This window comes from Rhinoderma darwinii, chromosome 2, assembly GCF_050947455.1.
Source record: "Rhinoderma darwinii isolate aRhiDar2 chromosome 2, aRhiDar2.hap1, whole genome shotgun sequence".
NCBI classification, from domain to species: domain Eukaryota; kingdom Metazoa; phylum Chordata; class Amphibia; order Anura; family Rhinodermatidae; genus Rhinoderma; species Rhinoderma darwinii.
In genome coordinates this window covers 156,912,277-156,925,087 of record NC_134688.1, presented here as the reverse complement: position 1 = coordinate 156,925,087, position 12,811 = coordinate 156,912,277, and positions in this window count along the sequence as shown.

Here is a 12,811-nt window from a genome sequence, read left to right as displayed (position 1 = left end):
TTTCCTGCAGGCTGTCTGCTCTGCTCTGGAACGAGAGATATATTTTGTTTGACAACAGGGGTTGGATAGCAGATTACAAGAAGGGAGACACAGTGGCAGTAGAGTTCCTCTTGCCATGTGCCGTGTGGGTCGTGTATACAAGTGCTGATCAAGGAGACAGCTTGCTGATCGGTGCTCGCTTGATCCTTTCACAAGGAGCAATGCATGTGACCCCCGATCTGACAAGCCAAATTCTACAGCTTCTACTGTAGGAAGTCAGTTTCTCTATTCATTCCTATGAGAGCCCCTGATGTGAGTCTCATAGGAATGAATAGAGAAATTGTCTTCAAGTCCACAGAGCAGATTCTGTAGGATTCGGCTAGTCAGATCACGGTTACGTGGTCCAACGGAAGGACCGATCAGAGGCTGAAAATGAAAGATGAATTGCTCGTAAAGTTTTTCTTTACCTCAGTATCATGTATGCAATTGCATTTACAAACGGGGGAGCAAAGAAAACTATTTGCTTCTTTTACCATCTACCCCTACCTAATTGATCAGTTTAAGATCTTCTTATTAAAATCCAAACCACAGAATCCTCAAGACGAACATCACCCGCTAACAAAACTGATTCTGTTTTCCTATTTCGCTGTAAATTTACCAAGCCTCAAGGCCGCAAAAATGGCAATTAAAAACATTGTCTCAAAGAGTACACCCTTAAGTACCGAAGAGCAAATAATACCCAATAGTTTATCTAAAATGTCAATAGCGATTCGTATTCTATTGTCAACAAATATAAAGTACTTACCATAACCTTTTGGCAGTTGTTGTACATGACAATTGTCATTAACAGATCTGCAGCCACTTAACTTTAAAAAAAAAAAATTTAACTCCAGCTACCATCCTGTAAATGGAAGATATACCCATGCCTAAATTAATCAAAGGGCAAACAGAAGTCTATACGGTCACTACATCTCAACTTCCACAAAATAAACACCATTTTCTCCAACAGTCAGTAAAGCTGGACCACGTACGATGCAAATGAAAAATATTTATATGCTCCAATATCAATCCCAAATCAACTGTCATAGATGGCCTGGACACTGGGCTTCCACTCAATCTGCATGAGGGACCAGTTGATAAAATCTTACCCAGAGAATCAGTATTAATATATTTTGCTTTTAGTCAGATATTACATCTTAAGCAAGAAAAACTATATAACATAATAGCTCAACCATTAACTCACTGTTGGATGACAAACATTAAAAGCATTTAACACATGTTTATTATCAGTATGAGTTACTATTCTTTTGTTCTTAGAAAAAAACCTCTACCCATTAGGATAAGCTTAGATTCAAAAACTAAAAGACCCAGTAGGAATTGCAGCTCCCACAAAGTTGTGTTCCTACTGTGCTAACAATTTGCTCAACAATTCACATAACTTTAGCCATATAACTGCTGTTTATGGTAATTCCTAAAATATAAAGTAAATAACAAGAAAACATTGTTTTCTCATTTTCTAATGGGATGTTAAAAAACTTGCAAACCTCAACTAATTTATTCAGTAAATTGAAATAGACTTGTAAATCCGTTAAACCAATGAACAACAAATCGTTCAAGTAATTGAACAATCCCCCATCTTTCTCATCCATTAATGTAACCCAGTGAAAGCTAAGAATGTTTCAAAATAATAACAGGACATGTTAAAGCCCATGGGCATAAAATTTATCAAAGTACGGTACAACTCTTCAAGCCTAGGAAATTAAATCCCATAGGATTGACTGGCAACAGACAAAACGCAGATTTCACATCAGCTTTTGGCTTACAATACTCTGTGACCAGAATACAGAAAAATACTGAATTGACGCTAGTTTTTTCTCAACCTCATCATTAGGGAAATTTTCTGGTCGCATAAGAAAGATGATGGATGAGTCTGAACTCATTCGGTGCTTTCTTAGGCACAATAACTAATAGTAACATCATAAAACTGGTGAAAGTTGAAGTAGAAAATGGACCTGCAATTAGTCCTTTATATAATTATTTGTCCAATTTATTCCTTACAATTTCCTTATTCTTCTCCACCGATTCCAGAATGTCAACCAATAAACATCCTGCAACTTCAAATTCTGGAACAAAAAAAACATTCAAAACCATTCCGAAGCATCTGAGCCTTCTATCTGTCTGTGTACATTTCTAGCCACACCATTTTTTCCAAATAAATACCGTTATTTTTACTTGGAAGTCCGTTTGTGATGTTTAGCAGCACTATAATCGCCCTGTTTTTTCTTCCTACTATTTGGTCCGATTATGGCCGTCACTCACGGATCCGACACCAGGGATAGCAGCAGCTTGCATCATTTCAGTCTATTCACTTATTCACAGAGTTGTGCCTGCTCAGCACATCCTGACCTGGTTAGCAGTTGAACTTTTATTTTATGTTCATTCCCACTAAGGTTCCACGCTATGGAGCTCCATCTTTTTCTCTTTTAATCCTCATTATCTATCTGTCTGTCTTCATTTCTAGCCACACCATTTTTTGCCAAATCACTGGCGTCTGCGCCATTTAGAATTGGCTTGTTACCATGTTGAACTGATTCACTTGTTCTCTTAAAGCAATGAAACCTATAGTGCAAACCCATACAAAAAAATATTTGTGACGATTTCTGCAATTACCATTATTTAGCCAGTTACATTGTGACAGATCTAGTTGGTTCTAGATAGACAGCAAGTCTTTGATAGAGCATTAAGTTAATCCATAGATCCACATCTTTAACACCCCATTTTAGAACCATATGCACAGCCAATTTGCCAATCGTAGTTACACCACAAAAAACTACCAAAAATTGCGGTAAGCTTCAAGCACAATATCAATGTGCTAAAACAAACAAAACATTCTTGAGGGTATTTTTCTCCCAAAACTGCGGCAAAGATGCAATAAGCCTGCAGTCAATTGTTGGAAGACTCTAACATCCACTAGATGCTCCTTTGCTTCTGAAGCCGGTGCTTCAGTCCATTACCACACTGGGGCCACATGTGGGATTTTTATAAAAATTGCAGAATCTGGGCAATAAGTATTGAGTTGCATTCCTCTGGTAAAACTTTCTGTGTTTCAGATTTTTTTTTATTACAAATGAATTTCAGCAAAAAAAATTAAATTTGTAAATTTTACCTCTACGTTGCTTTAATTCCTGTGAAAAGCCTAAAGGGTTAAAACACTTTCTGAATGCTGTTTTGTATACTTTGAGGGCTGCAGTTTTTACAATGGGGTGTTTTTTTAAGGCTTTCAAATATATGGGCCCCTCAAAGCCTCTTCAGAACTGAACTGGTCCCTGAAAAAAAGCCTTTTGAAATTTTCTTGAAAATTTGAGAAATTGCTGCTAAAGTTTTAAACCTTGTAACGTCCTAGAAAAATAAAAGGACGTTCAAAAAACAATGCAAACATAAAGTAGACATATGGGAAATTTTAACTAGTAACTATTTTGTGTGTGGTATTACTATCTGTTTTACAAGCAAATACATTAAAATTTATTTGCACATTTTTTACAAATTTTTAAAAAATGTTGTTGTTTTTGACAAATAAATACTGAATTTATCAACCAAATTTTTCACTAAAACAAAGTACAATATGTCACGAGAAAACAATCTCAGAATTGCTTGGATAGGTAAAAGCATTCCAAAGTTATTACCACGTAAACTGACACATGTCAGATTTGAAAAAATGTGGCTGGTCCTGAAGGCCAAAATGAGCTTGGTCCTGATCGGGTTAACAGATAACAGTAAATGACATCCCAATGGTACATAACTCCAAACTTCAACCCATTCTTCTGCTGGAGAACTACTGTTTCTTACAGATTTACTAGCAAAGTCAGAAAGCACTTAAGTTAAAAATAAAATCTGCTTCCGTCACCGACCACTGCATAGCTTCAGGCACCTGGAGGCAGCCGGAACAGCTGATCGATGCGTGGTCCAGGTATCGGACCCCTAACGATAATATACTGATGACCTATTCTGTGGATAGGTCATTAGTATAAAAAACAGCCCCCAACCTGGACAACCCCTGCAAGGCTATAGATTTGTGCTTGCAGGATATTTTTCACATTTTCATCAACATCTCCTGTCCTTTCTGTAGTATACTATCTTAAGATTTAAACCACTGCTCATTCATTTCAATACACCACCCAAATAATCGATTTTGGGATATAAACAAAAGAAGCTAGTTTCTGATGAATATTAATTTACTGTATTTAGGCAAATAAACTTGTTTTGTACTCATGGACATTGATTACAAATTAATTGAGCCTTGATTTCCTTAAACTGTTCTTTCATCAAAGTATCCACCCTTATCAGCAATCACAGAAATGCAAAGGTGGGACATTCTGTCAGTAAACTTGTCTAAAGCTTCAGCTCCGATTGCAGCCCACTTCTCTTGTAGCAACTCCCAAAGGTGGTTTTGGCTCGTAACTTGCACATCTCAAACAAACCTGTCTAGATGTTCCCCGAGAAGAGTTCAGTTGGATTCCAATAGGGACTCTGTGTTGGGCAAACCATGTTCTTCAGCACCTGTTGTTATTCTTTTGACTGAACATACTTTATGCTAAGACAGGAAGTATATATCTTACTGCAGTGTGAAACCACAACCAATAAGACAGGTGCCGGAAAGGATGGCATGGCACACCATGATGTTGTGGTAGCACTAAGAGTCTAAGATTCCTTTGATTTTTAGTAAGTCATCAACCGCACCGCTTCCAAAACATCCTCAGACCATAATGGAACAATGAATGCATGCAGGAAGCATGCGCTCACCTAGCTTTCGCCTCTTGGACCCAAACACCTCAAACTTCAATTAGTCTGTGAAAAGAACCTTCTTCCATTGACTAATGGTCCAGATCCTGTGCCTTGTAGCCTACAATAGCCTCTTCTTTTTATTAATGGGCCTAAGCAACGATTTTCTGCCTGCAACACATCCCTTCAAGGCACTGGCTACAAAGCGGCGTTTGACAGTCGTGATTGACACGCTTTTCTTCCTAGTTTCCATCAGAGCAGCCCGAATCTGATGAGTGTTTTGAATCTGTCCTATTTGGAGCATACTCTGATAAATTTGGCCTCCTGTTTTGTGGTCACTCGAGGTTGTCCAGGTCATGGTCATGGTCGATCACATACACTCTTCTTTTCAGTGTATCTCTCTAGGATACATTTCACACCACCAGAAAAAATCTTCACTAGACAAGCAATTTTCACGGACTATGTCCTGCATTTCTCAAAGCGACTATGGCAGATCGCTTTTCGGTTGATAACTCCTTCCTGGGAGCCATTTATATCTTGTACATAATATGATCGGCGCTGTAATGTAGATTACAGCAGTGTTTTTTAATTTAGAAAAACAATCATTTTTGACGGAGTTATGACCTATATTAGCTTTATGCTAATGAGTTTCTTAATGACCAACTGGGCGTATTTTACTTTTTGACCAAGAGGGCGTTGTGGAGAGAAGTGTATGACGCTGACCAATCAGTGACCAATCAGCTTCATACACTTCTCCCCATTCATTTACACAGCATCATCGTGTTCTTACTAGAACACAATGTGCAGCCACATAGACACACACATTAATGTTAATCAAGTGTCCTGACAATGAATAGACATTACCTCCAGCCAGGACGGGATGTGTATTCAGAATCCTGACCACTTCTCTGCACTTCTCTGTGATTTACAGCATATCAGGCATAGTCCCGCGAGATTACGCTGTAAACTGTCATTTACAGCGAGATCTCGCTGTGCTGTGCTGTAAATCACACAGACGCTTCAGAAGTGGTCAGGATTCTGAATACACATCCCGTCCTGGCTGGAGGTAATGTCCATTCATTGTCAGGACACTTGATTAACGTTAATGTGTATTTATGTGGCTGCACATAGCGATATAGCTATATCGTTATGTGCTGTATAAATTAATGGAGAGAAGTGTATGGGGCTAATTGGTCACTGATTGGTCAGCGTCATACACTCCTCTGTACAACGTCCACTTGGTTATATAGTAAAACACGCCCAGTTGTCCATTAAGAAACTCATTAGCATAAAGCTAAAATAGGTCATAACTCCGTCAAAAATGATAGTTTTTCAAAATAAAAAACACAGCTGTTATCTACATTACAGCACCGATCACATCATGTACAATATAGGCCACTTATAATGTGGTGACAGAGCCTCTTTAAAACAGTAGATAACTAATTTCTGAGCAAAACACCCGTATCACGTTTATCCATTACACAGAAATCAACGAATCAGGGGGTGTATTGCAATTAATGAGCAGTAGTATATATTATGTTTCGTTTAAATTATCTTGTTATCTCGTTGTTATCTTAGTCCAAAGGGTTGGATATCTTTGGTGAATGAGACAAACTGAGAGCGACTGTGAAGCCCCTCGCACTTTTTGATAAATCTGCACTATTGTGTGCAGAGAACTTCATATTCTCCAACTGCCTACCAGAAAACATCTAACACTGGTATAAAAACCAAAACATTTTTCAAAGTAGCCACTAATAATGCCACAAAAACCTAACTTAAACGCTGTTTGTGTGAATCCATCCTTATAATTATAGTTAGAGCAATTGCACCATCATTTTGGCAGAAGCTTAATTGTTTTAAGTCTTTTTATTATTAAGTTATATTTAGGTTAGATTTTCTCATCACTCTGGGATCATACTAGCTACACGTGCAGATGTGATTTTACTCTATGCATGGATAGGGAAGAGCAGTACTGCCGACAAAAACATTTTGTATAAGAAATGAAGCAACTGCCAGGGAATGAACTCATATGTTAAGAATATAATCGTAAGAAGACACATGGGAACTTGTAATTACACAGCCTGACAATGAAAGGAGCAGAGTTTCTTCTGTTGGAAGTAGTGAAAAGAATCATAAAATGTGTGTAATGGAGAATCTGTCAGACAGTAAAAGTGATGAATATAACCAATTTATTACTGTCTGTCAACCATTGCTCATCAGCCCACATAGCCAGCATCTAGACTCTTAAAAGAGATGTAATTCATTTTCTTCCTTCCTGTTTTGTGTTTGTTTTATTATTAATGATGCTTTGCAATATTAGTCCAGCCAAGGAAGTGGCATTTACCTGTTGATGATGCATTTGACTGATGATACTCTGGGAATTATAGATTTTTTTACTTATTTTTATACTCATTGGTGATCTGGAAATACAAGATACATTTCTTTTGAATACATTGGCTGAGTGGCCTTATTAATGGGTGTAAGGTTTCATGCACATGGCCATATTATGGCTCCATAGAATCTCAGAGAAGTACCAAACCTTATTACGGCACCAATAAAAGCCTATGTAGCTAGATTGTTCCTTTATATGCCTCTGATTTTATACAGTGACATACAAATATTTTTTTGTCTGATGGACTCATATATACCATGCTACATCTGATGCCTTATTACAGAACTATTTTCCCCTAAAAGCACAATCGGATGTTTAAGGCTATGTTCACATTTGCGTTAGGGCTCCGTTACGACGTTCCGTCAGAGCTTTCCGTCAGAATGGAGCCCTGACTGACACAAACGGAAACCATCGCTTTCCGTTTCCATCACCATTGATTTCAATGGTGATGGATTCGGTCCCAATGGTTTCCGTTTGTCTCCATTGTGCAAGGGTTCTGTCGTTTTGACGGAATCAATAGCGTAGTCGAATCAATGGTGATGCAAATGGAAACATATGGTTTTTGTTTGTTTCAGTCAGGGTCCCGTTCTGACGGAAAACTCAGACAGAACGTCAGAACGGGACCCAGACGCAGATGTGAGTGAACGAAGCCTAATTCACTAGCATTGGAAATCCAGACTATTATCTGAGTCAAACGAGTAGTCCCAGAAGAATTAGCGCATGTATTTGTATTCAGGAAAACATTTTAATTTTGCATTCATTGAGAAGCATAATCTGATTACCTATAATTACTGTTAAAGAAGATCTCATTTAATTGGTTATTTCCTGTGTGATTCAGGAAATGTGGAGGTTTTTCTTGATGGCATTCAATGTGTTATTATTAGCAGCATTTTATTGTTGTTGCCTTCTGGTGTTCCACATAAAGTACAATATCATATTTTGTGTTGCTGTTTGGAATGACTTTTGTTTACTACCTTGTTTTTATTCCTTTTTTCTAATATTTGATCAGTGGAACATATATGTATCTTTACTAAGGTGGACATTATGCTGACTTTATGTATCCAGTTATTATATAGCTCATAAAGATAAGACAATATCAATGTTCAATATTGAATAATCATTATGATGAAAAATATTAATTAACATGATTTATTTTTTACGTCAGTTTTTATTATTAACTCCTTTACGACTGGAATATGGCTATATACGTTCCAACTGCCGATGCCCCGTGCAGTTGTCATGTATCTAAATGTTGGCAGCCTGGATCGGGATTTAATGAGTGCAGTGCTGCTTCATTGTAAGCAGCACTGCACTTTCATGTCTTCCTGGACTTTGAGAGCCCTGGAATAGACCCCGCTGTAGATAGCGCCTCCCCCTGTAGATAGCGCGAAACCCCCTGTAGATAGCACCACCTAAGCTCCCTCTAAGACTCCATGCACACGACCGTAAAAAGCCTCCGTTTTTGCGGACCGCAATTGCGGTCCGCAAAAACGGACCCATTCACTTCCATTGAACGCGGACACCTTTCCGTATCGCTACGGATGAGTGTCCGTTCCGCAAAAGTGGCCCGGGAATTATGGAGCATGTCCGTTCTTGGTCCGCAATTGCGGCACGGACTCCTCCATAGAAGTCTATGGGGGAAGCCAGAATTGCGGATGGCTACTGAGGTGCATCAGCAAATACGGATAGCCATCAGCAAATGCAGAAAAGTTGCTAAGCAACACAAAGGGGACGTCTCATCAACCAGGTCAGATGCCAAACCACAGCACTTCAACCAAAATGTCTCTCACCAAACCACAGGTGGAAAAACTCATTTTGGCCATCCAGCATCGCCCAGTAATTTGGGACAAGCGCCTGGATGATTATAAAGACACTCTTTTGAAGGACAAGGCCTGGATTGAAGTGGTGAAGGCGCTTCACCCGGAGGAGTGGGATACTGCCTCAAAAAAAGAGCAGAAAAAGTTATGTAAGTATACACCCCACCCAAACTTAAAGGCAATGTGTTGCCAGAAAAACATGTTTTTTTTTTAAAAATTAAACATTTAGTGTGTGGGTGATTAAACATTGTTCAAATTTTTTTTATTTTTTTCACGAGTCAGGAAATAGTCAGGAAATATTATAAATTAATTCTAATTTATAATACTACCCATTTTTGGTCACTAGATGGAGCTATTCCCAAAATTGCAGCATTGCAACATTGGGTTAAAAGCCCTCGCTCTAGTGAGCTCTCAGCATCCCCCCCTCCTTTATCCTGGCTAGTGCCGGGATAAACGAGGGGTTTGAACGGTGTAACCTCCTACACTGTGTGTCGCCATTTTTTGAGCTAACACACAGTGTAGTAGGTTTACATACAGTAGTAAACACACACAAACACGAACATACATTGAAATCTCTTACCTGCTCCTGCCGCCGCGGCTCCCTCCGGCCCGTCCGCTCCGTTTGCTGACGCTGGTCCAAGTGCACAAATCCGGAAGCCGCGACCGGAAGTAGTAATATTACTGTCCGGCCGCGACTTCCGGTCCACAGGAAAATGGCGCCGGACGGCGCCAATTTCGAATTGGACTGTGTGGGAGCGGCGCATGCGCAGTTCCCACACAGACGCCGTACACTGAAGTCAATGGGACGGGAGCCGTTCGCAGTCCCTATGGGACTGTGGCTGCCGTATTCCATGTCTGTATGTGTCGTTAATCGACACAGACAGAAATGGAACAAAAAATGGCAGCCCCCATAGGGAAGAAAAAGTGTAAAAATAAGAAAAAGTAAAACACAAACACACAAATAAATATAAACGTTTTTAATAAAGCACTAACATCTTGAACATATGAAAACATTTTTGGGTGATGACACTGTTCCTTTAAACAACCCTCACTCCCCTAATTAACTTTTAATTGTAATCTTATTTATTTTTTAACAGGTCAAGATCTAAAATCTAGGTGGAATACGTCTAGAGATCAGTTCAGAAGGGAGCTGATGTCAAAGGGCCGCAGTGGGGATGGTTCTTTGAAAAAAAAGCCATATCTCTATACTGAGCAACTGCGCTTCTTAAAGGATGTCATGCATATTGGGCCGTAAGTATAAATACACATCTGTAATAATTGTTGAATAATCTCCTACCTATCGTGTTCTTCTGGCTCATGGGTGCACATCGGGCTCTGCTATGTTGCACGGATACCTGCTCAACATTGCATTGATTTTGCAAGACATGGAAGTATGTAAAGTTGCACAGTTATCTATGCAACATAGCAGAGCCCAATGTGCACCCATGAGCTATAAAAACCCTACTAGATTGTTACAATTGTGCAACACTTGGAAGCATGCAACCTAGTTGTGTTCTTCTGGCTCATGGGTGTACATCGGGCTCTGCTATGTTGCACTGATACCTGCTCAACTTTTGCATGAATTTTGCAAGCCATGGAAGCATGCAACCTAGTTGTGTTCTTGTGGCTCATGGGTGCACATTGGGCTCTGCTATGTTGCACTGATACCTGCTCAACATTGCATGAATTTTGCAAGCCATGGAAGCATGCAACCTAGTTGTGTACTTCTGGCTCATGGGTGTACATCGGGCTCTGCTATGTTGCACTGATACCTGCTCAACTTTTGCATGAATTTTGCAAGCCATGGAAGCATGCAACCTAGTTGTGTTCTTGTGGCTCATGGGTGCACATTGGGCTCTGCTATGTTGCACTGATACCTGCTCAACATTGCATGAATTTTGCAAGCCATGGAAGCATGCAACCTAGTTGTGTACTTCTGGCTCATGGGTGTACATCGGGCTCTGCTATGTTGCACTGATACCTGCTCAACTTTTGCATGAATTTTGCAAGCCATGGAAGCATGCAACCTAGTTGTGTTCTTGTGGCTCATGGGTGCACATTGGGCTCTGCTATGTTGCACTGATACCTGCTCAACATTGCATGAATTTTGCAAGCCATGGAAGCATGCAACCTAGTTGTGTACTTCTGGCTCATGGGTGCACATTGGGCTCTGCTATGTTGCACTGATACCTGCTCAACATTGCATGAATTTTGCAAGCCATGGAAGCATGCAACCTAGTTGTGTACTTCTGGCTCATGGGTGCACATCGGGCTCTGCTATGTTGCACTGATACCTGCTCAACATTGCATGAATTTTGCAAGCCATGGAAGCATGCAACCTAGTTGTGTACTTCTGGCTCATGGGTGCACATCGGGCTCTGCTATGTTGCACTGATACCTGCTCAACTTTTGCATGAATTTTGCAAGCCATGGAAGCATGCAACCTAGTTGTGTACTTCTGGCTCATGGGTGCACATCGGGCTCTGCTATGTTGCACTGATACCTGCTCAACTTTTGCATGAATTTTGCAAGCCATGGAAGCATGCAACCTAGTTGTGTTCTTGTGGCTCATGGGTGCACATTGGGCTCTGCTATGTTGCACTGATACCTGCTCAACATTGCATGAATTTTGCAAGCCATGGAAGCATGCAACCTAGTTGTGTACTTCTGGCTCATGGGTGTACATCGGGCTCTGCTATGTTGCACTGATACCTGCTCAACTTTTGCATGAATTTTGCAAGCCATGGAAGCATGCAACCTAGTTGTGTTCTTGTGGCTCATGGGTGCACATTGGGCTCTGCTATGTTGCACTGATACCTGCTCAACATTGCATGAATTTTGCAAGCCATGGAAGCATGCAACCTAGTTGTGTACTTCTGGCTCATGGGTGCACATTGGGCTCTGCTATGTTGCACTGATACCTGCTCAACATTGCATGAATTTTGCAAGCCATGGAAGCATGCAACCTAGTTGTGTACTTCTGGCTCATGGGTGCACATCGGGCTCTGCTATGTTGCACTGATACCTGCTCAACATTGCATGAATTTTGCAAGCCATGGAAGCATGCAACCTAGTTGTGTACTTCTGGCTCATGGGTGCACATCGGGCTCTGCTATGTTGCACTGATACCTGCTCAACTTTTGCATGAATTTTGCAAGCCATGGAAGCATGCAACCTAGTTGTGTACTTCTGGCTCATGGGTGCACATCGGGCTCTGCTATGTTGCACTGATACCTGCTCAACTTTTGCATGAATTTTGCAAGCCATGGAAGCATGCAACTTAGTTGTGTACTTCTGGCTCATGGGTGCACATCGGGCTCTGCTATGTTGCACGGATACCTGCTCAACATTGCATGAATTTTGCAAGACATGGAAGTATGTAAAGTTGCAGTTATCTATGCAACATAGCAGAACCCAATGTACATCCATGAGCTATAAAAACACTACTAGATTGCTAGAATTGTGCAACACATGGAAGTATGGGCTAGGTGTGTATGTGCAAATCAATATAGGTGTATATCAGGCGATTCATTCTTTAATTATTTATTATGTATTAATTTTATGTTTTCTATTCTAGAACTAGAGACAATCTCCAAGAGGACTCTGATGAGACACAAACAGAGTCTACACATGCGGAACCCTCCCAAGCTACGCCAGATGCTGTAGCACAAGACCCAGAAGGCCCCGTTGACCCTCCTTCGGAACCTCACCCATCAAGATCAAGAGGGCGCAAGCGTGGTCATGCATAGGACACTGGGGCCATGATTGAAGCCCAGGTGCTGGCCCATTTGAACAGGCGTCAAGCGGAGACCATGGAGGATACATTTGCCATAGCGGTGGCAAC